The 11,941-nt window shown below is 37.3% G+C and overlaps 1 non-coding gene across 1 annotated transcript; it reads left to right on the forward strand.

The window, feature by feature from the left end:
- The first annotated feature begins 5,543 nt into the window (after positions 1-5,543).
- Positions 5,544-5,616, forward strand: Trnav-cac (transfer RNA valine (anticodon CAC)). The gene has a single exon. It is a non-coding gene; the product is annotated as a tRNA-Val (tRNA).
- Positions 5,617-11,941: the final 6,325 nt, after the last annotated feature.

The following is an 11,941-nucleotide window of genomic DNA, read 5'->3' on the forward strand; positions in this document are numbered from 1 at the left end:
GACGCTTCATTAAAGACTTTTCAAAAATTTCCAGAAATATGACCTAAAAAAAGATGTAGTACTTAATACATGAAATATGTATCTAAAAAAAGATGTAGTACTTAATATTGAAGACCCAGACTACGTCAATGCGTATAAAACGTTTTTTTTCTTTTTTTTTTCTAGTATAAAACGTTGAAAGAAGTTATTTCAACGGATCAAGTTTTGGCATACCCTCAGTTTGAAAAACCGTTTATACTCACAACGGTCGCGTCAGACTACGCCTTAGGAGCTGTTCTCTCATAAATACAAGAAGGAGTTGAAAAACCAATTGCATTTGGGTCAAGAACACTCACGGATACTGAGTCAAGATACGCAACAAACGCAAAAGAAGCTTTAGCCATTAAATGGGCCGTTACTAAATATAAACCTTATTTGTTCGGAGGTAAATTTACATTGATCACAGATCACAAACCTTCAGAAAAAACTCAGATAAAAACTCTAAAATATTACGATGGAGATTGGAGCTCGAGAACTACGATTATGACGTCAAGTACAAGGAAGGTAAAACAAACGTCGTAGCCGATGCTCTCAGCAGAAGACCAGTAGAGACAAATAATAATGAAACTTCTCTTCTTCCAGATCCTCCAGAAGTTGGACCAGAGACAAATACGAAATCCATTCAAAACAATAATATAAACTCTACTTTTACAGATTCCCCAAAAGGAGACCTATTAGGCGAAATAAACAACGTTAGCGAGGATAATTCAGATGCAGATACCGTTCATTCCGGAGATGACTCCGACGATTACTACATACATTTTACTGAAAGGCCTCTGAATTACTATCGTAACCAACTTATTTTTAAAATCTCAAACATATCAACAGTCATTACGGAGACCCTTTTTACTAATTTTAACAGGACAATTGTGGCCCAACCAACGTATGACAAGACTGAGATGACACATTTTTTTGAAAACCTTTCACAATGAAAAGCAAACGGCTCTCCTCGCACCGGAGTCACTAATCGATATCATACAGAAAACATTTAAGGAAAATTTTGGTAAAAAAGGACACTTTGTTTTTACATCTAAAATGGTTGAAGATGTACAAAACGAAGACCGCCAAAATTTAATTATAACAAAAGAACATGAGAGAGCACACAGAGGCATAACCGAAGTGGAAACTCATCTAAAAAGATCATACTTCTTTCCTAACATGTCCAGATTGATCAGAAACTATATCAATATTTGTAAAGTTTGTAACAGTCATAAGTATGAGAGGAAACCTTACAATATTAAAATTTCGCCAAGACCAATAACAGACAAACCATTTCAAAGAGTACATATGGATATCTTCATAATTGCTAAATATTGCTTCTTATCACTCATAGACTCCTTCTCAAAGCATCTACAAATGTTTCACATCAAAACAAGAAATCTGACAGATGTACAAAAAGCAATAGGGAAATATATTTCAACCTTTGGCGTTCCAACAATAATTATCACTGATCATGAGACAACGTTCAGATCGATCCAATTCAAAAATTACTTAGAAAATTTAGGCAGCTCATTGGAATATGCCTCATCTTCTGAATCTAACGGGCAAATAGAACGAGCCCATTCTACAATAATTGAAATATACAACACAAATAAACACAAATTCAAAAACGCAGGAGTGAAAACACTTATCAAAATTTCAGTAGCGTTATACAATGATGCAATACACTCGTCAATAACGTTCACTCCAAACGAAATTGTATTTAATCATAATAATGTTAATAACCCTGAAGAAGTTTTAGCTAATGCCCAAAAAATATTTCAAGAAGCAAAACAAAGCATGATTAAAAGTCAAATTAAATTAACAAAGTACAATAATAACAAAGAAGAACCACCAGAAATAAGAGATGGTGAGGAAGTATTTGTTGTACCTCAAATAAGGAAGAAAACTGACGCGAGAGCTATTAATACGAATGCATTTGATGTCAAACACAAAACATTTAAAAATGGCAGAAATACCAAGAGAAACAAAAATAAAATAAAGCGAATGAAAAATACTAACTACTAACCTTTTTCATATTCAATTTCAGATGATACTACTAGCAATAAACGTACTACTACTAACAATCGTGCACTGTCATGAATTTAGAATACCACATATGGAAATAAGGAATCTTCACAGCGATCCTGTTCTGCTCATTAAGAGAAATGATTGTCGCATTCAAACATCCTACATAAAATTTGTACACCCAATCAACATTTCTAAAATCGAAGAAAATGTAATACTAATTAGCAAAATCTCACGACAGTTGAACGACCAATTGGACATATCAAAATTAGTTTTTGAGAAGAGTAGGGTATTGATAAACAACCTTCGCCAAATAAAACCAGTCACACCGAAGAGAATGCGACGCTGGGACGCTCTTAGAACAACATGGAAATGGTTGGCCGGAATACCGGATGCGGACGACCTACGGCTATTGAACTCGACGTCTAACGACTTAATCAACGAAAACAATAAACAAATAGTAATTAACCAAATGGTCTTGAAATTACCAAAGAATTCAAGACATGGCGAAAACTATCAACCAATTAATCGACCAACACGTGCAAAACAAAATCCTTTCTGAGGAATACGATGCGATTAGTCTCCTTCTCTACATGGACAGTATTAATAATATTTTAGTGGAAATTCAAGACACGATTCTGAGGGCGAAAATCACATTACCCAACAACAAATTATTAACATTGCATGAAATTCTCTTGATAGAATCAACCCTAAATGATCAAGGAATAAAAACGGAGTTTCCCGGACAAGCTTTGAATTATGTGATACCGAAAATTGCAACAAAAGACGATTCACTACTCTACATACTCCAAATACCTCAGCTACAAAAAACATGGTCACATATTATTCAAATTGTGCCACTCATCGTAAATGGAACCATTATTGCCGATGCTCCTTTATACGTGGTAAAATCTGGAATTAACTGGTTCAAAACAAATAAGCCAGAGGAGTTCATCCAGCCCATTACTGAATTAAGGATCCTGAATGCTGAATGTACCCATCGTATCATAACGGGAGTAACAAGCAAATGCAACGTAGTAGAAGAACATGACACATTTGTGAGCATGGTGGCGAGCAACAAAATTCTCATAAACAACGCACAAAATATTAACCTCTCATCGGATTGTGGACCCCAGAACCGCAGTCTAACTGGCAATTTTTTAATAACGTTTGACAACTGCAGTATTCACGTGGATGACCAACTCTTTACGAGCATTGCAACGATCAGCAACGAAACTCAAATAATGCAAGGTGCTTTTCATAACCTGATCATCAATCGCAATATTTTGAAACTTCAAAACATCCAAGCCATCAGTAACCTCACATTAGTAAATAGGAAGCGAATGGAAACTTTAAAACTCAAACAGTACGATCATCAAAACTGGATATTTAGCATTTTTGGAGGACTAAGCACAACAGTAATAATAGTAATTGGGATTATTCTTTATACATGTCTTCGTAGACGAAAGATAGTCATCAAAATCCGTCAGCCCAGAATGAGGCCGGCTATCTCGCATAATAATAGCATCAATCAAACAACTTCTACAAATTCCTAAGAACGAGGACGTCCTTTTTTCACCCCCCGGAGGAGTCACGTTAGCATATCAGCCAAGTCAGCCCAGAAACGGACACCGCACGCGGCTACAGACTGCCAGATAAGCGCATCTTCACCAATGTGCACGATCAGCAGTTTTAGTCAATAAATAAGACCGATCGTGCTAGACCGAGTTAGTTAGTAAGAAGTACAGAGCGTAACCAGTAGTTGTAAAGTGAATAATTGTGAATAAAAGTGATTTAAAATAAACATTTCCCGTTTTTAAAAAGGCGATCACGGCCCGGGTAATGTGATTATATAAATAATGGAAATAAGTAACAATACAATTGCCATCTGCTAAAAAACAAACCGTTGCAAGATTTCATGAGAAATTCAGCTCAAATCATCATGAAACCGTCAGTATTTTTAACATTGTTTTGTTTCTTCCACATACATTTCACAGAGAACGTAAATGATTACGACACAAAATATTGCATGCGAATACAAGTATACTCCGCCTACTGCTTCACCTTGATATATACCTCATTGGAACTGACGGTATGGCGAAGCAGGCGTTTAATTTTTTTTAATCAAGCGGAATACACCTTAAAACCACGATCGAATAAATCACATTTCCTGACAATCAAAGTGCTTGCTGTGTTCATGCTACCGTTTCCCTCTACTTGTGAAATGTTACCAAATTTTTACGTTAGGTGGGGTAACACGGGGTGAGTTGGACATACGGGGTAATTTGGACCACCCCTTTATCTCAAAAAGTACGGCTCAATTTGAATTTTTTATAATGTCATATTCTTTTATTATTGAACCGTATGTAAGTAACGTACAAAAACTTTGGTAAAAGTCGACAGGTGGAAGGAAACGGTAGCATGAACACAACAAGCACTTTGATTGTCAAAAAATGTGAGTTTTCCGATCGCGGTTTTAAGGTTTTTCCCGCTGATTAAACAAACTTTTCGTGTATTGTGCAGTAAAGTTCTGTTCGTCTACAGAAGTGGAACAATTTGATGCGGCGAAACTGTAAGTTTGATAACAATAAATGAAATTAATTGCATTTTAATTTTTGCATGTTGTGTGGGGTGACATGGACACGTTTCTGTGGGGTGAATTGGTCCTATAGGTTTGGGTCTTTTCTTTGATCTAATTGATTCCAGATGTCACGGAATTACAAAAAGAGGATGGGCAGACAACGTTGGAAGAAGGAGGAGCTTGAAAAAGCAACTCAGGCCATCAAGAACGGATTTTCTTTGACCAACAACGAAAGTGTTTGAAAATGCTCGAACAACAGTGAAACGATTCATGCAGAATTCGAGATGGTGTCAAACCAATTTTTCTAGTCTGGAATCTGGGCAAGACACCTGGTATCGATCCCAAAACAGTGTTACTGATTGTAACATTATCCCAAAATACTTTACATAAACATAAGTATGTTTTTTTCGATGGAACACACACTGGACCAAACCACCCCATAGACGGTCCAAATCACCCCGCATCAAATTTTAATGTCCAAAAATCATCTCTTTTATATTATGATATATTTGGCAATTTGAAGCTTGATATAATGATTAAACATTATTGATTGAGAGAAAACAAGTGTAGTTCAGTATACAATGTAAAATTTTTGATTTAGACCGTATTGGTTTGGAAATATTAGGCGATTTGCTTAGGTGCTCCAAATTCCCCCCTTTTCCCCTACATACGGTTCAACAATAGAAGGAGATGACACTATAAAAAATCCAAGTTGAGACGTACGTTTTGAGATATAGGGGTGGTCCAAATCACCCCGTGTTACCCTACAAAGTTTCAGTCTTTCTAGTGTTAAGCAAAAAGTAGCCCTGAATCGATCTTCTATTCCTTGATGATCGATTCAAAACTAATTTTCCCAGAGTCTTCCTGCACAAATATCCTACGGAAAAAGGCTTTATACAATCTATTTTATCGGATCGTTTCCGTAGTGTAGTGGTTATCACGTCTGCTTCACACGCAGAAGGTCCCCGGTTCGAACCCGGGCGGAAACATGTGTAATTTTTTGTAGCCTTATTATAGACTATGAATTCCATGATATCACAATTTAATGTTCTGAAGGCCACCCCGCTTACGTGATGAAGATTCATCTAGCAAGGAAGTCTCTCGCTTCCGCTCTAGCATTACAGCCAAATGGTATTAATTTTTAATTGCTCCTTGCGCACAGCGTCTCGGTAGGCTTGCATCCTTCAAGCCGGATCAGGTTTCCTGTCAAGTAATCGAACCGTGCCGTGTTGTAAAGAATCCTTGTTCTGCTGTGTGTTCACATTCACCTGTACCGCTGTGCGAACATCGTTAATAAATTTCGCTAACCGCACAGAGCAAAAAAAAAACGCAGCAAATGGATTCGCGCGGCTGATCCCGTTTGAGGGTGTAATAATTTATACCATCATCGTTTTTCTTCGAGGAGAGCTTCCACTCGAACGGTTTTCCCTTTCGAGATGAACTATCGTTTCAGCCGCCGTAAGCGCCCTACCATATGGTGTAATAATTATTACGCACTCCTGCGCGAGATCGAAGTGCTGCGGGTTAGAGTTCAAGGGGGTAGTGGGAGCCCACCAAAACGACCGTCGCCTTGCTGACGGGAAACCTTGAGTGGATGATATTTCGCATTGCCAGTCGGGGAAAAAGGAAGCAGTGAAAGCCAAATCGTTGTGTTGTGTCGTTTTCCTTCCTTGCTTCCAAGGCAGCAAACCGTCATCGGCGGGAACCCAAAACGAGGGCTATGATAAATGGGTTCGGATAATAGCATTCTTTTCCTTACTTCCGCCGTTCGCGCGTTCGTTCGTTCGACGCTTATGGTCTTCCGAAGATAGAAGACGTCTTAAAAATTGGATCTAATCGAATGAGATGAAGAGAGTGAAAGAGAGGGAGTGAATAAACACGTGACTTTGATTATAGAAAAGAGTGCTGGGAAGTGAGGAGCGAATGATTATTTTTCATTGGAATACATCGAATCTCTCATAGCGAACGCATCGGAACAATATCAAGAAAACGGCGCTTCTCAGCCCGTTGTAATCAAAACAAAATCCCCATGAATATTAGTTTACCAACAAGGAGCCTACAGAGTCGAATTTCGTGCTATTTTAAATTTGTTTTTAAATGCTGGATTGTTCAAAGAGTTCTGTCGTTCGATTGGGATATTATGGTTTTGAAATAAATTTTATCATTCATTCATACCTGAATCGTTTCCAACACATACATTTTTCACAACAGCCCGATGTCAAGAATCTAAACCTGGGGAATAGAGTGAATGTTGCAACCAGTGGTGCCACACGTACAGATTTATCTGGAAAGGTACAGTTTTTTTTCTTTATTTTTGGTACAGATTCTGTACGGTACAGATTACAAATTTTCGTCAAAAAGTGCAAATTGGTACAGATTTTTTCCGCGTGTCAAATTTCTATAGAAAATTTTATTCAATGATACTATGCAATCTAAATTTAGAAAGACTATGTATAATCATCATCAAACCCACAAGTGATTCGAGGCTAGCAAATGTTAATGTACATTGAATTCGACCCAGATTGCGTCAGCGGCTTGGGGCCGTCTCGATTCCTTATCCTCGTTAGATGGGTACTTCGCTTCTCTTACATTGACCTCACAATTACGGAAAAATAAATTCATAATAAAAATTACCGGTGGCGTTCATATCTAGTGGAGGTGGGGGTAAAACGTGCATGTTAAGAAGAACTTCAATTACATCTATGTTTCCCAAAACTTTGATGCAGTTTCTTGCAATTCAATATACTGTCTTTCTACCGAATTGGCCAAATATCGTGAAAAAAGTGTTTTTCAATGTTTTTTACTGGAATTAAAACCGACCGAAAAGTGCAACATTTTTTTCGATGCGGGTAATATGGACATATAGTGGGAGAAATATGGACAGGTTTGTAATATATGAAGCGTAGAGGTTTATCGATGGCGAGAGGAATAATTTTATTCAACCAATGTTTGAACTCATCACGAATGTCCGTTAAATGATGAAGAAACCGAATTAATCCACCTAGAAGTGATATCGTGCTTCTCAGTAGTATAAACGGACAGACCCTTAACTATTTTGCTTTTGGTTCCAGTCAGCTTCACATTTGGTGATTTTATTTCCGTTTATAGATGCAGGGCATTCCTTAGGAATATATTAGACAGACTTTTCACAGTCGACCTCACTCCCACTGGCAACTGTCCGTTTTACCCCACCAGCACAATTATTTCAATAATTTAAATTTTCCACTCAAAAATGAATTAACTTTTCCGTACATACCTTATATTGCTTTTCTGTTAATTCACAAACCGAAATATAACCATCAGCGAATTGAATTTTGATATTAAACCACTCAAAACGTTTAATATCGAAGCAGCTAAAATAACATGCACCCGCGGAATCATGTTTGACTCTGGGTTTTTGTTTCCTTTTCCACTTTTGATCAGCATTCATTGTCATAGGGTGGCTTAAATATACTCTGACGATTCTCATAGTGTACTGCCTATTACTGGACTGCGCGAATCTCAAACTATTAAATTTATCCACAGCGTTATAAATGAAAATAATATCCATCACAACCAGACAATACCTACAGCAAATCACCAACACACGACAAGCACAGAATTTAATGCGAAGTCGGGCAACAACCAATGTTGGTCAACAGCGCTTTCTGTTTTATGGACCGTCCCGTTTCAATGCTTTGCCACCGGAAATCCGAGTAATAACACGTTTAGATCTTTTTAAAAATAAATTGCAGCTTTACCTGAAATCTATCATAAGAGTTTTCCTAGTATAGTGTTCAATCAACCACAATAATCCACCTCAGTGTTTAGTTTTCTTCTTTTTGTACAATTGCCAGTTTTCTCATAATTTTGTACCCTAAATGTTTGATATTCAAATTTTCGTTGTTTCTATTTATCTTTTTTACTATCTTATATTCTTATATTATATTGGATCCCTCAAAAGAAATACTATTTTTCACTGGGATCCATACATCTTTTCTCTTCATGTTCGCTCACCTCGTACATAAATATCTAGTGTTGTCCTATGAAATTGTAAATTGTTTTAATTTTTTTTCCAGCAAAAAAAAATTGATGCCCAACTCTAGGATTCTCGAATACGAGTTTCTCTGAGATGGGAGTGAGTGGAGGGCAAAACAAAATATTATAGAATAACATGTACAAGGTGTTCTCATCAACAGAAATCTGAAATTCAAAATGTAACTACAGGGTGGGCCATTTAAAGTGGAAGCATCTGGCAACCCCATAACTTTTGACAGAGATGTCAGATTAACAAATGTCATACCGCGTTGGAAGCGTCATTTCAGTACAATTTTAACCATGTAACAATACACACCTAAACAACGCGCTGAAATTGTTCAGCTGTACATTCAAAATAACTTCTCAATTGTGTTAACTAAACGTGCGTGGAAAAATAAAAATAAAGTTAAAACATCGCCTGGAGACAACACTATACGTCGATTATATGCCAAATTTATATCGTCTGATAGTGTTGGTAATGCCAGTCATCTGTCCAGACAACGACCAAGACGTTTCGACGAGAATACTGATGCCGTTCGAGCCAGTGTTGCAGAGACTCCATCGACATCAGGTCGCCATCGTTCGCAAGAGTTAGGCATCTTTTTATTACCATTTGTTCGTGAAAATGAATTGGACAATTACTGGTTCCAACAGGACGGCGCTACATGCCATACAGCGGCTGCCACGACCAAATTATTGCGCGAAATGTTCCCCGGAAGATTAATATCGAAAAACGGCGATTATGACTGGCCACCGAGATCACCTGATTTGACGCCTCCTGACTTTTTTTTATGGGGATATTTAAAATCCAAGGTATACACTGGTAAACCAAGGACCCTGGCTGCGCTGAAAGACAATATCCGACAAGAAATTGATGCCATATCGGCAGAAACATTGGGCAAAGTGCCCAATGTTTCTGCCGATGGGGAAATGCCGAAAAAGGGCACATTTTGCGGTCAAGGCCAGAGGCGGTCATTTACGAGATATCATAATAAAAAAGTAGTTAGAACAAATCTCCTTGGACCAAAATAAATGAATTTCAAAAAAAAAATATTTAAATTCCACTTCTTTACTTTGCTATTGCAAAAACAAATCCTTCCACTTTAAATGGCCCACCCTGTATACAAATCAACCACCTGTCCATTTTACCCCCACTGTCCGTATTACCCGCGATTCCCCTACTAGTATTTGATGTAAGTGAATCTAGATATAAAGTTAGTAAGTAAAAATAATTTTTTTTAGTAAATGAGTACTTTCTCATATGTCATGATTTTTCTCAACAATGAATAATTCCGATGGTACAGATGTTTTGAACAAATAGTACAGATGAGAAAGATTTTTTTCCTTCTGGAACAGACAAAAATGTGGCAATACTGGTTGCAACAATTCGACAGTCGGTGAATTATAGGTTTTGCAATGATTTTATGAACTGACTTCCTTCCCAGGATCAAAAATAAATTTTTGAAACAATTTTTTTACATCCCAAAAAAGCTGATGCTAACATCTTCTTGACAATTTTCTGAATACTACCTCACATCGGAGTCGAAGTTACGAGTTAAAATCACTCCGCCTGAATTTTTTATAGACATAGTAGTAGACTTGAGTCCCGAAATCTTTTCTTAAACGCTCCAAATGTTGCTTGAAAAATCGCGTATGCGACCTTTTATAAAAGCACACAGAGAATCTGTGAAGTTTCGGTATGATTTGACTAGTTGTCATTCAAAAAAAAACGAACTACAGGTAAACTTCGATATAACGTAAATTTCACTTTCAAAATTGTACGTTGTATCGAATTGTACATTATATCGAAGCATAATAAAGTACTAACAAACGTAGTCTATAATACATTAGTGTGTTGCTGTTTTAGTAAAGTTAATGAATAACTTCAATCAGAAGACGTAGCCAGCCTTTCTCATGATGTTTACCTTCGTACTGTTGATTAAAGCTTGATTCATTTAGAATCCGGAATCACAAAACCAGATGTATTTCAGGATTGATTGAAGGTACAAAACTTGTTTTAGCATCACAATACAGATAATTGATTGTTCAATCAGGAAAAAAACATTGAAAAAAAATTTCCTTTATACTTTGGAAATATGTACGTTATATCGAGGTAAAATGTACGTTATATCGAGTGACGTTATATCGAAGGTACTTTATATCGAAGTTTCCCTGTAATATTGGATTGCGGTGAAAAAAACAACAACAAATAATTCAATGGGAACTAATTTCATTGCACCATACGTACATTGACCTTTCTTCAAAAATGCTTCGACACCCTGCGGTGCGAGCTTACAGCCGTTGGCCGGAACTTTAGCAATAGCCGATGAACAGATGGATGTCGACATGTTCATCAGCTCTTTTATGATCTTAAATCACTCGAAAATTGTCTATCGGTCGCAGCTGGGGTACGTTGGCAGGATTGGCAGTCTTCGGTGCAACGTTTATCTTCAACAGGCCCATCACCTCTGCACCAAAACTAGCGTTGGCAGAGAACATTTCATCTTCGGCAAAACAAAATGCTTTTTCGCGGGCTGAACGGTGAAATTAACAAATAAAAGCACTTTTTTCAAAAGCTTTAATATGTTTGTACGTGTGGGAGTAGACATCTATTTCTCCCAAACTGAACGTCAGCTTGGGATTGTACCCAAAAAAAAAAGTACAAACGATGTCAACGGAGATCGACCCAAGGCCAGCTGGAATGCAAGACTGTTTCACACGACTTCGCTATCCATGTAGGCCAGTGGTTCTCAAAGTGGTCGATATTGGTTTCTTAGGGGTCGACATCAACGAAAATTGATTTTGGGGGTCGACTAGGTCTAAGAATTGACCCCCATTAATTGACTCAAGTTCTTGTTTGAAACTTTCAAGATACAGTATAAGTTGTGTTACTGGATCCAACTTGATTTCTAGTGGAAAGTATTACTGTTGTACTTTTCAAAAACTCAATCATCTAATAAATCTCATTTTTCAAAAATTTATTGCCTACTCCAGGATGTATAATTATATAAATGAATATTTATATAATTATACATCCTTCTATTTTGTTGAGTTTTGATGAAAAAATTGTGTTGCCAGACTTTCATATTTGTCTGGAATCTTCCAGATTTTGGTAAAGCATCCAGATATCCTGTGCACCCGTGGCCGAGTGGTTAGCGTCATAACTAACATGCCGGGTGTTCGGGTTCGATTCCCGTTCTGGTCGGGGGAATTTTTCGTCAAAGAAATTTCCTCCGACTTGCACTGTGATCACGCGTATTCTAGAGCTTGCCACTCAGAATGCATTCAAGGCGTGTT

The sequence above is a fragment of the Toxorhynchites rutilus genome, chromosome 2, assembly GCF_029784135.1.
Source record: "Toxorhynchites rutilus septentrionalis strain SRP chromosome 2, ASM2978413v1, whole genome shotgun sequence".
Taxonomy (NCBI): Eukaryota; Metazoa; Arthropoda; class Insecta; order Diptera; family Culicidae; genus Toxorhynchites; species Toxorhynchites rutilus.